The 12,607-nt window shown below is 44.1% G+C and overlaps 1 protein-coding gene and 1 long non-coding RNA gene across 2 annotated transcripts in view; both read right to left on the reverse strand.

Moving 5' to 3' along the window:
- LONRF2 (LON peptidase N-terminal domain and ring finger 2) overlaps positions 1–12,607 on the reverse strand; it is a 68,625-nt gene that overhangs the window by 9,375 nt on the left and 46,643 nt on the right. The gene's annotated exons all lie outside the window — the stretch shown is intronic.
- LOC112059409 (uncharacterized) lies at positions 3,373–10,266 on the reverse strand. Its single transcript, XR_010597678.1, has 3 exons — positions 9,893–10,266; positions 8,670–9,099; positions 3,373–8,338 (listed from the first exon to the last, which is right to left on the reverse strand). It is a non-coding gene; the product is annotated as an uncharacterized LOC112059409 (long non-coding RNA).

A 12,607-nucleotide genomic window follows, 5' to 3' on the forward strand; every position in this document is an offset into this window, starting at 1 on the left:
AAAATCTCCAATGATGGAGATTCCACAACTTCCCTAGGCAATTTATTCCAGTGCTTAACCACCCTGACAGTTACGAAGTTTTTTCTAATGTCCAACCTAAACCTCCCTTGCTGCAATTTAAGCCCATTGCTTCTTGTCCTATCCTCAGAGATTAAGGAAAACAATTTTTCTCCCTCCTCCTTGTAACAACTTTTTATGTACTTGGAAACTGTTATGTCCCCTCTCCGTCTTCTCTTTTCCAGACTAAACAAACCCAATGTTTTCAATCTTCCCTCATAGGTCACGTTTTCTAGACCTTAAATAATTTCTGTTGCTCTTTTCTGGACTTTCTCCAATTTGTCCACATCTTTCCTGAAATGTGGCGCATAGAACTGCAAACAATACTCCAGTTGAGGCCTAATCAGCACAGAGTAGAGCAGAAGAATTACTTCTCATGTCTTGCTTACAACACTCCTGCTAATACCCAGATTCACTCTTATTTAGCTTGTGATCCACTGTGGCCCCAGATCCCTTTCTGCCATACTCCTTCCTAGGCAGTCATTTTGTATGTGTGCAACTGATTATTCCTTCCAAAGTGGAGTACTTTGCATTTGTCCTTATTGAATTTCATCTCATTTACTTCAGACCATTTCTCCAGTATGTCTAAAGCATTTTGAATTTTAATCCTATCCTCCAAAGCTACTTGCAACCTCTCCCAGCTTGGTATGGTCCACAAACTTTATAAGTATACTCTCTATGTCATTATCTAAAGCCCCGATGAAGATATTGAACAGAACCGGACCAAGGACTGATTCCTTCAGGACCCCACTCAATATGCCCTTTCAGCTTGACTGTGAACCACTGATAACTACTCTCTGGGAATGGTTTTCAAACCATTTATGCACCCACCTTATAGTAGCTCCATCTAGGTTGCATTTCCCTAGTTTGTTTATGAGAAGGTCATGCGAGGCAGTATCAAAAGCCTTACTGAAGTCAAGATATACCACACCTATCACTTCCCCCCCCATCCATGAGGCTTATTATCCTGTCAAAGAAAGCTAATAGGTTGGTTTGACATGATTTGTTCTTGACAAATCCATGCTGACTGTTACTTATCACCTTATTATCTTCTAGGTGTTTGCAAATTGATTGCTTAATTATCTTTCCAGGTGCAGAAGTTAAGCTGATGGGTCTATAATTCCCCGGGTTGTCCTTACTTCCTTTTTTAATGATACTGGCAGTAAAGACATAGTGCAGTACAACTCACTCTTCCTAGCACTGCTCAGCTAACCAGTAGTTGCAATGGTTAGAGTCCTATAGACATTGAGAGGAATATATTGTTTCATGTGCTGATATCTCAAACCAGTTACATTTTGTCTGCAGGTAAGGTATCCTATCCACCCAAAAAACAAAGCACAGGAATCAGTTTAACAGTGGCTGAGTGCCACTAGCTAGCAGTACTCTCAGACCAGACTCTTCTATTTGCGGAAAAGGCAGAAGTGTTTGGACGGGGTTGACGTACACTGCAGTTTTCAGTCAAATTCTAAAGAATTCACTTTAGCCACAGAACTAAAATCCCTGAGGATCAGAGAAGAATGTGTACAAAAAACAAAACAAAAGCCCCTCTAAATGTGATGTAGGTGTTATTTATAGACAGTAAGGAGAATCCTCTCACTAAATCAGTGTAGGATAGAAAGTGGTAGCCTTTTAGTCCACAGGCTTTTGCTCATAAAAGTTATTTGGCTATTTTAAACACTGTTTAAAATGCTTGGTTTGTATTAAATATAATTCTTTGCTTACTAAGCAATTGTGTGGTGTTCATTTTGGTAATGATTGGGAGCTATTAAAATCTAAGTTCAGAGTTACGCCGGGGTTTGGCTTGGTTCAGTGCTTTCTCAAATGATTGAAACCTGGCCAGCGTGTCAGTTAAAAGCTGAGGTGAAGTAAGGGGAGTGTATTAGCAGTTGTACAGATTGTCCTGATCTTCTGGTTAGACAGGCGCACTGAGATGTTAAATAACATTCTGCAAGAGGTGATAGGTAACCCACGGTAACCCAAACAACAGCTTAGTAGAATGAATAAATGCTAGTACTCCAGTTTATATACAAATGAATGACTGAGGTACAGAATCTTGACCTTACCTACAAGTTAGCAAAACCTGATTGTTGGCTCTGGAGTGAATTAACAAAAGGTGGTTTTGTACATAATCCTTCTACCAGGTGGAGTCAGCAGAAATGAGGGTAGAGTTCAATATCTAGAGGTTCCTCTTAACAATACAAAACAGAACCAATTCAAGACCTCAACCACTAATCTGGGAAAATTAACCACCACCCCAGACACCTCTAAGAGGCAATACTTCCCCTTTTCCAAGCACTGAGTCTGTGTATAGCAAAGAAAAGATTTAACAAAAAGGGTGAAGGACCCCAGAATTAATTGGGGAAAACACCACAGCCACAATTCAATAGCATATAACCATGAGCCATACCCACCCCAGAGTATGCTGGGCAGTGACCTTTGCCTCAGTTTCTCACCTTGGGGTGTGAAAGGCCAAACAAATACATGTTCCTCTAACACCCCACTCCCAGTTGCTGTTCTTAGTCAATGAAGACCCAGAGTTCAGAGGTGTGTTCATGGGAATTCACCTCCTAACCTGGGGTGGAGGGGGATGAGGGGAGGGTTGAGCAACACCTCAGCTGCTGCGCCGTCACAACTGGCTCACACTTGCTGCTGTTCACTCTTCCACCAGCGCCGCCATTGGCTGCTGCTGCCAGCCCCCGCTACCGCTGTCTCTCTATTGCGACATCACATAGTGCGGTTCCACCACTTAACCCAGCTCTCAGTGATTGCAGCAGGTTGTGGGGAACCTCGCTGTTAATACAGGTTGTGCAGCCTCTTTCTCTGCAACACTGTCCCACACCAGGTCTAAGGCTCAGCATTTGGTTATCAGCAATTTCAGCTCGAGTGATCACTGAACAAAACAAGAACTTTCAATTGAGTCTAATCAGCTGTCTTTAAACAGTGGAGAGGGAGGGTCAAATGGTGTCTAGGATTTCTTTGGCAGAGTCCGCACCATCAGGAAGGAACACCTCTTCCCAGTCTCTCTCTCTTCTTCACTGGGATTTGGTATCCCCACCCCTGCTTAGTGAGTGCAGTTGAGTTTAGGGTGACCCCTTCAATCAGGGCAAGCTAAAGGGCAGCAGAACTGTGCTTACTCATACAATAAGGATAACATTTCATTAGCACTAATAAAATTGAATCCAGGGGTAATGTTAAAGATTATATAATATACAGGTTAAGAAGAGTGTCTCTGTACATCTAGGTATAGTACTTAGATTTAAAACAAACTCTGTATTTGTGGATAAGGTCGTAAGATACATAGTGCATAATCAGCAATAACCCAAATGTAGATAAATTTAATGATACAGTTTAGATATTAGAATCCGAATACTTGGGTACATCACTCATGAAAAGTTATACAGAGAGTTGGTTGTAGAAAGCAAGTATAGGAATGAGTGTAGATTGTCCCTCAGTATTTGAGAAATTAGGGTAGGTTGTCCATTACAGAATACAAGCCATCAGGGCAGTATTTCAGTTACATTCCCAACTGCGCTTCTCATCGGCACTCCGGCTCATCTCTCCTGGTATTGCCGCTGTCCTCTAGATAGTGATTTGTAACCCAAAACCAGCCAAATGTGATCATTTCGGCAAAACAACTCCATCATGCTATGCACCTAGGCAGAGTAGCATGTCTGTGCAAACACGGTCTACTCCTGAGGTCTTTTCCCCCAGCTCATCACTAGATGTCAGGGGAGAGCTCATTCAGACACTGCTTGCATATATAAGATTGTAAGTTTGGATAAAATTAGATGCATGTCATTGAGAGCAATACAGAAGCTTCACTGATTCCTCTCAAAACACTTCACACCATCCTGAATCCAAAGATTTTAATTCTTTCATCTCTGTCCCTTCCTTCTCTTGAAAGAAGTGAAAATGACCCCCATCCCAGCAGGGCGGCTGTTAATTATGATTTGAGCTGGTAGAAAACAATTTTTTGCTAAAACATTTGGGAAAATATGATTGTTTCCCTCCCCCTTCTCTCCTTTTCCATCTTTTGTCTACAGAAGAGAAAGGGGGGGAAGGGGGTGGGGAGACGAATAAGGGGGGGACCCCTAAAAACCACCCACAATATTTTTGTGAAACAAATTTTCTGCAGAAATTTTCATTTCCATAAAACACTATTCTCTTCACTGAAAAATGTTATCCAAGAGAATAGTGTGATCAGCTGTAGTTATGACAAGCTTTCTATCTAGGTTTTTCTACTGCACTCATGACTGTAGTATCAGAATGGATTCCAAAAAAGTCAGACAAATATTAAGAGTCTCTGTTTGTTCTCTCTCCCACGTTCACCAACATCTCTTGCACTGGCACACACCAACAGTATCTGTAAGAGCATTAGGGAATTTGACTCCAAGAAGGGGGTAATTGGCAAGAGTCTGGAGCTGGCAGCAATAAAGATTTTGAAGCCATGGGGAAAGAGAGCTGAAGGAGCAGGCAGGTGGGAATGGGCATGGAGCCAAGCTTGAACGAGGGAGGTTGTGGTGAAGGGGACTTGGGTGTGTCAGAGACCTTTCCAAAGTTTCTTTGGACAAAATGGCACTAATGCTTATGCATAGCTGTAGTGACTAAGCGAAAGGCTGCTACTGGTTACTGCAGTAACTAGTTCTCTACTGGTGTAAATGCATTTCCTACCTCCAGCGGTTGAAAGCTGATCATTCTCAGCTACCACCTTTCCATTATGATCTAAAAGAGTAAAGGAACTAAGAACAGCCATAATGGGTCAGACCACAGGTCCATCTAGCCCAATATCCTGTCTTCCGACAGTGGCCAATGCCAGGTGACCCAGAGGGAATGACCAGAACAGGTAATCATCAAGTGATCCATCACCCATTCCCAGCTTCTGGCAAACATAGGCTAGGGACATCATCCCTGCCCATCCTGGCTAATAGCCATTGATGGACCTATTCTCCATGAATTTATCTAGTTCTTTTTTGAACCCTGCTATAGTGTTGGCCTTCACAACATCCTCTGGCAAGGAGTTCCACAGGTTGACTGTGCGTTGTGTGAAAAAATACTTCATTTGTTTTAAACCTGCTGCCTATTAACTCAGCGTTTGATCTGAGCAGTGTCTACTGTAGCCACCTCCCTAGAAGGGACTAGAAATAGATCATTTCCCACCACTGATTCTGCTCTATTCCACATCTGCTTCTCTTTTTAAAAACACCTCATAATTGACATAGGGAGATCAAACTAGGACAAATGTAAAACCTTGCACATTGACTTGTATATGGACTGCCTGCTCCTCCTCTCTCCTTTTCTATACTGTCTGTCAATATACACCGCTACCTCGATATAACGCAACCCGATATAACACGAATTCGGATATAACGCGGTAAAGCAGTGCTGGGGGAGGGGGAGGGGGAGGGCTGCGCACTCCAGTGGATCAAAGCAAGTTCAATATAATGCGGTTTCACCTATGATGCAATAAGATTTTTTGGCTCCCGAGGACAGCGTTATATCGAGGTAGAGGTGTAGTACCTAACCATTAACCTTTAACACTCATAGGTACAACATACCTAGAACTTCACCCCCACCCTCCAAAAAAGTGCACGGGAACAAGCTGTCCTGAGATAATCCTGTGTCCCTGTTTCTTTTTTTACAAGCAGAGGGCCCCTACGTGTTTTTATTTGCAGGAGCTGTTTCCTCATTTCTCCCTGAGCTGTGCATGTCAGACGTGAGCAGGGAGCTCCTGTTCCAGGAACTATTCCAATCTAATACGTGAGGGCAAGACTGACTCCCAAAGCAGGGACAAATGACTCATGCTAGTATTAAGAAATATTTAACCCCTTGGTGCCAGTAGTCAGGCTTTCCAACACTAAGCACTTATAAAAAAATTCAACTCCAAGCAGATATTAACTGAAAGAAGCAGTTGAAAGTATACAGGCAGCTAGGTTTTTGTTTTAAATTCAGGCTACCAATGAAACAAAGGAATTTACATAAGACCTCTTATAACAGAAGTACCTCAACTGTATCTGCCTTGGCACACATTCTCCCCTCTCTAAGGCAGCATTATTATTGCTTGTAAAAACTCAAAACATCCTACATTAAAAGTAGCCCATGGAGGCGGATGACATTCGAAAGGGGCCAGACAAAACTGACACACGCACAAAGGATCAATTACCAGCACTGTTAACAAAAATTACTTGCCTGATGGCCCGGAAGGCAATGGTGTCACAAAGGAGCCACCACTAAAAAGATAGAGGGTGCCAGCAAAAGGCCAGAAATTCAAATAAATCCAGTCCAGCAGCAGTCAAGAAAAAAAAAACACCCTAATGTTCTTAATGGATTCTAACAGGATTGAAAGTATTATAATGCTATTATATAAATCAGTGGAATGACCTCACTTAGACTGCTCACCGTATTCCATCTAAAAAAAAGGAATTCAGAGACGGGCAACAAAAAGTAGAGCAATAGAAAAAATTGTTGGTGACAAGAGTGAAATACCTGATAAATAAGAGGGGATAGGATAATGGTTTACAGGATATTGAATGGTACCGAGAGGTAGAGCAGGCATTTCTATTTATCTTCTCCTAAAACAAGAACAAAACGGAGATTCCAAGCTACTGAAAGGCAGCAGATTTAATGCTGGTCGTTTTATTCAGTACAATTAACTTGTAGAACTCATGGCCATGTGATGTCAGTGAGGCCACAAGCCTTGCAGCCTTCAGGAAAGGATTGGATATTTTTATGATGATTGACAGGAACATCCAGAGTTTCAACTGTCAGGATTTAAAAACTAAAACACACACCAGAAGTTTGCAAGGGCAAGAAACGCACATTTTTCTGGGCACAAACCAACTGCTAATTGAGGGGTTCAAAAGGTCCTGTTACGCAGATTGCCCACTTGAAGGTTTCTTCAACCTTCAACTCCGAAGCATCTGATAGAAGCCACTGTCAGAGACAGGATACTGGACCAGACAGACCTCTATGGCAATTCCTACAGATATTGTACAGAATCACACCTCAGCATAGGCAATTCATGTCTCCTGATACGGGGGTGGGGGGAAGGGTTGAGGGAAACACTCTAAAGGGGAGGACAGGTGACCACCCCACATCTCTTCTGCCCAGTGACCCCTCCACGCCCATCCCAGGGCCACCGCACTCTCTCCGCCCCCTGGCAGGTGGGCATGGGCAGGAGCAGAAGGAAGCTGCTTCTCACACCAGCTGAAGCTGGCTGCTCCAGGTCACTGCTCTGTGCAGTGTAAGAGCTGCTTGAGAAACAGAGCCCGGCTAGGGAGCCCTCCTGCCTCGGCCCAGCTGCCAAGTACAGGGACCCAGTGAACCAGAAATGTAGGGAGGGGACCCCGGCTTGCTCAGCCCCTGTCCCCAGCAACCAGGCCCAAGCAGGGAGTGGCCTGCCACAGAACAGCAACGCGGAGCGGCGGGTCCCTCCCCTTCTGATCTCCACCCAGGCCCGACTACCAGGGACAGGGGCTGAACACGCCAGGGGGCAGGCACAGCAGCAGGACGGAGCCCCTCCCCCCACCCTGGCAGGCCAAGCAGAAATCTGGGGGGGGGGGGCATATGGCCCACATATTCCCCACACATCATCTATTCACCTCAGTGTCTTGTCTTGTCTATGCTTAATGTGAGCTTGAATATAAGTTAAAAAAAATGTTTAGGTATCCTTAATGGTAGTGTCACAAAAAACAAACAAAAATGCTATGGCAGCCAGTTTGCAGTATTTTCTACCTTTTTTTGTTTTAATTGCACTCCAGGTACCATGCCTTCTTGAACTATTCCACCTCACTTAAGTTTGAATGAAGCGACACTCCTGCAGTTCGCTGACATGGTATAAACCAATGGCTTGCCTACTTGTGGCAAGCAACATTAATCTGCAAATATGGATTAATACTAAATACTGAAAAACCTGAGTAGAATTTAGATGAAAAGTTGGGTACTTTGTGTGCATGTTAGCCACTTTAGCTAATTTAGACTTTTCAGAAACCTCAGATGCATCAAGTAAATAAAAATGGCATTTCTTCCCCTGGAAATAGGCTGCACAGTTCCATGGAAAACTAGAGAGAAGGTGGTCTGAGATTCCCTTGCCTTTATTGGTTTCCTCCAACTCATTGTATGGTGGTGATACATTGCTCCTCTCTGGAATTAATACAGTTTGCCTCCAAATCCCAAAGCTCTCCCAGGACATATAAAACCATCTCCACTGCATTGGCTCTTGGCCCCCAGCCTCTCATTGGGGGCTCAGACAACGTAGCTCCAATAGGAAGATGTTGCAATGCATCTGAACAAATGAAGAATGAGTCACATTTAAATATGAAGTTATTTCCCCTCTATAATGTATTCAAGTTTCATTTATCAAGCTCATTCAGAGAGCAAAATGCCAGACCATCCTCTGAGAGTGAATTTTGATTTAGAGATAACACAATCCACACACAGAGAATAAGTCCAATAAAAAAGCCACACCCAAGCTGTTAAAACTGTACAAAGAAATTCTTCCATAAATGTAAAAGCGCTACCATTGAGAGAAGTTATTCACAGCTAATCTACTCAAATCGCCTTTTACTGTGCATATATTATAAATCTTCTCACATTTGTTATTCTAGTTAACTCACTTGTTTTTTACTCCAATAGTTCATAATGAGCAGCAGTGAGTATTCAGCACTCCTGTTCCAAAGTGGAAGCTGTGCTGGACAGTAGCAATTGCCCACTGGTAAAATGGCATCATTTCTGTTCCTGACTGAGTGAAGGTAACAAGCACGATAACCGCAGTGGTGGCTAAAAGTTTTCAGTCTGTGGGAAGCATCATGGAAGATTGAGAGATTTGGAGAAGACTCTTAGCTTTTCCTTTCTGGGCCACACAACAGCCTTAAGAGAAAAGACTGCAAGAAAAACCTCTTGCTACAGTGAGAGATTTATTGGTTGTGTGCAGCTTTTCCCCCGCTGCCATTATACTCACACAAAGTAATTGTGGGTATGGTCTTAGCTGTGAAAGGTGCAGTCAGAGATCCTTGTCTGGCTCATTTAATTGCCTCTGTGCTGGGACTGTAGAGAGATTTTGGAAATCTTCTTTAGTGTGTTAAAGCAGCATTGTTTTAATATACTTACATATAGATATAATTACTTGAACAAGTGATCTTTACTTTCACTCTACAGGAGCACTACCACAACTGAAGCTCAATAGCTTAGGTACTCACAGAAAACGTATATAAAGGGAGCACAAACCTGGCTGAAGTCAGCCTTTTTTTTTTTTTTTAATTAAATAAAAAGTAATTTTTTAGAATATATATTTCCAGTATTAGGTCAGCTATCATGCCTGAGATTCCCCTTCATGGCAAGAGCTACTGAGATATTCTACAATCAATATTTTCCTCTAACCCTCAAAATTGCATTTATATATTTTCTGCATAGCTCCTTGGCAGAAAAGCGAAAGCCAGTATGAGCAGAGAATACATCCTGACATTTTTGTAAGGTACATCTATTGACTATTTCAAACCAAAGAATAGGTGCGGGTGGCTACAGTGTCTCAACTATGAATGTTAAGAGTCAATAAACCAGTTCAATATTTGAGGGGGGGGGGAACTAATTTGGAAATTTATTTAATTATAAACCAATCAGGTTAGGTTTAAAAATCAGCAACCCAAGCTCCCTATGCTGGAATTTCTGAAACAGAGAAAGTAACTATGTAGCATCCATCCTTATCCCTGTTCCATTGCCTCCCACTTTTTATTTTATGTATTCATCTCTAACTCCCCCTTTTCTTCTGGTCTCATGTTCTTTACTATCCTCCCACCCCATCAGCACTGCCTCTTCCCATTCACAAATCTCTCACTCTTACTTCCTTCTCCGTAGCCAGCCACGTGTCTGAATCTTGTCCTTTCCCAGATGCCCCAACTCTTGCCCTCTGCCCGAGGCTCTGTATGTTATCTTTTGGCTCAATCCCATTGTAGTAAACAGCAAAACCCATTGACTTCATGGCACAGGATCTTGCCTTCTGTTCCCATTCACTACCTGCTGTCCCCTTGCTCTCTGCAGTGAGCGCCCCACACGCTGGCAACAGTTAAAGGCTGGTGGGCTGGCAGCAGAAAGACTGAGTTTATTCTCGGTTCTGCCACTAACCTGCTGAGACCCCTTGGGTGAGTCAGCTCACTACTCCATGCGTCCATGTCCACCCCCACCCCCACCCCCGGTCAGTCTTGTTTATTTAGATTCTGTCTAGTGCCTTACACAACCAGGTCCCACTCACCTCAGGGCCTTGAGACACTTATTTAGAATTCAAATAACGCAATTACTTTCTCTTGCTCACCCCAGCCTCTTCCTCTCACTGAAACAGACAGATTCTGTAGTCACACAGATGCCTTTACATATTCTCTGCAGTGATAGGCTCCTGTCATCTGCATCTCATTTCCAACTGTTCCATCACACCTCATCCAAAATCCCCTCTTCTCACGCTCAGCAGCTGCTGCATTGACTGCCATGCTATCAGATACCATAGTGAAAGTATCAGATCCTCAAACGTTTCCTCCACCTTCTTTTTATAGGTCCAGCTCTTTCTACTTAGCCTGCACTGGGGGGGAGGGGGGGGAAGGTCTAACCTGTGTCAGCTGTCTGATGCCTTTCACTCCTTAGCCATTTTGTTTGGCTTCCAACTCTAGATTATTTCCTAGGCTTCTAGCAGGGGTGAGGGAGAAATGACAAGTCAGCTACCCACTTCTCCACTGACAAACCTGGCCCAGACAGAAATAAGTTTATTTTAGGCCCAGATCTCAGGGAGCAGCCTTCCATTTTTCTTGGTAGCATGGTGTAAGAATAACTGGCAATGCCTAGACCACAGCACACTATCCACCAAGAATGGCAGAGGTCTCAAAAAATTCTAGCATTACTGTACACTAAATAGTTCAACCGCTGTCCAATTGACTCTAATTGGCTATTTTAGCCTTGAGTTTGGCCTCCTTTAAAATGGTCATAGGGACTGGTTTTAATTTTCTTAACCCCAAACCATAGGTCTCTGACTTAATTACTCACTCTAGGACAAGCTCCTGAAGTACTTCAGGGGCACCATGACATGGCAGTGCAAAGTGCCTCAGCTACATTAGTTTTCAGCATCTCATCCAGATGCCTCAATAATGGCATTGACTGGCCAAGAAAGGAACTACATTACACTTGTATGCTGACAAGATGCCTGTATCTGTAATTTTCACTCCATGCCTCTGAAGTGGGGTTTTTACCCACGAATTACCCAAATAAATCTGTTAGTCTTTAAGGTGCCACCGGACTCCTCATTGTTTTTGTGGATACAGACTAACATGGCTACCCCTCTGATACTTAGTAGATAGTCCATCTTAGAAAGCTTCTGGTTTAGCCTCTTTTTAGAAAGGAGACAGCTTTCTAGCTGAGGCTGCAAGTCTGTCATGGAGGTCACGGATTCTGTGACTTTCCGGGACCTTTGTGATTTCTGCAGCGGCCGGTGCAGCTGACCTGGGGGCCGCCTGAGCAGCTCAGGAAGCCCCTGGGCCAGCTGCTGCTGGGGCAGGTTTGGGCCACCGTACCCCCACCCCAGCAGGAGTGAGTGTGGGAGGGGGCTCCGGGCTGAGACAGGGGGTTGGGGTGCGGGAGGGGGTGAGGGCTCCAGGCAGCACTTACCTTGGTGGGGGGCTCCATGGAAGCGGCAATATGTCCTTTGGCTCCTAGGCGGAGGCGCAGCTAGGTGGCTGTGCGTGCTGCCTCCCCCTGCGCCACCCCCACATCGCCTACTGGCCATGGTTCCCGGCCAATGGGAGCTGGAACTTGGGGCGGGGGCAGCATGCCTCTGCCTAAGAGCAGAAGGACATGTTGCTGCTTCCAGGGAGCCATGCAGGGAGCCTGCCAGCCCCCCTCTCCAACAGAAGCAGGGGTCCCCTGCCCCCTCTACCACCGGTGGCACCCCTGGGCTGGCCCCAGACCACCCAACTTTTAGTTAGGGGTATATAGTACAAGTCATGCACAGGTCACGGGCCGTGAATTTTTGTTTACTGCCCGTGACTTTTACTAAAAATACCCATGACTAAAACATAGCCTTAGTCATAGCTAGTGAAGAGTGAGAGACTCCTACCGCTTTAAAGCAGATCTCATGAGGGATCAACTGGGAAAAAAGGTGCTTACGTGCCAGAAAAGACTACAAAGAGGAAGAGAAAAAAGGAAACCCAAGAGTACCTTTTGATATAGGAAGTGTAATACATTCTCCCACCATCCTCTTTCACTTGTGATCTATAATCACCAGGACCTCTTACAAAGAGCTTCAGACTTGTAACAGTAGTTTGTTGACCCCACTTAAATAAAAATTCCAACCCCTACTCCACATCATGTTAAAGAAGCATTCTTGGGAAAACACGCATGTGTTGTCTGAGTGGTCTGCCCCAAGACAGATTTACAGACAATTAAGGTGTTTAAAATTACAAGAAGTGCTAACGGAAACTGATTACAAGGGCCTACAGCCCTAAATCCAATCTAACAGCAATAGATGAACAGATGCACACTTCCAAGTAACCTTAACATTTCACATAGGATGGGTGTT

This window comes from Chrysemys picta, chromosome 1 (genome assembly GCF_011386835.1).
Source record: "Chrysemys picta bellii isolate R12L10 chromosome 1, ASM1138683v2, whole genome shotgun sequence".
In the NCBI taxonomy this organism is placed as follows: Eukaryota; Metazoa; Chordata; order Testudines; family Emydidae; genus Chrysemys; species Chrysemys picta.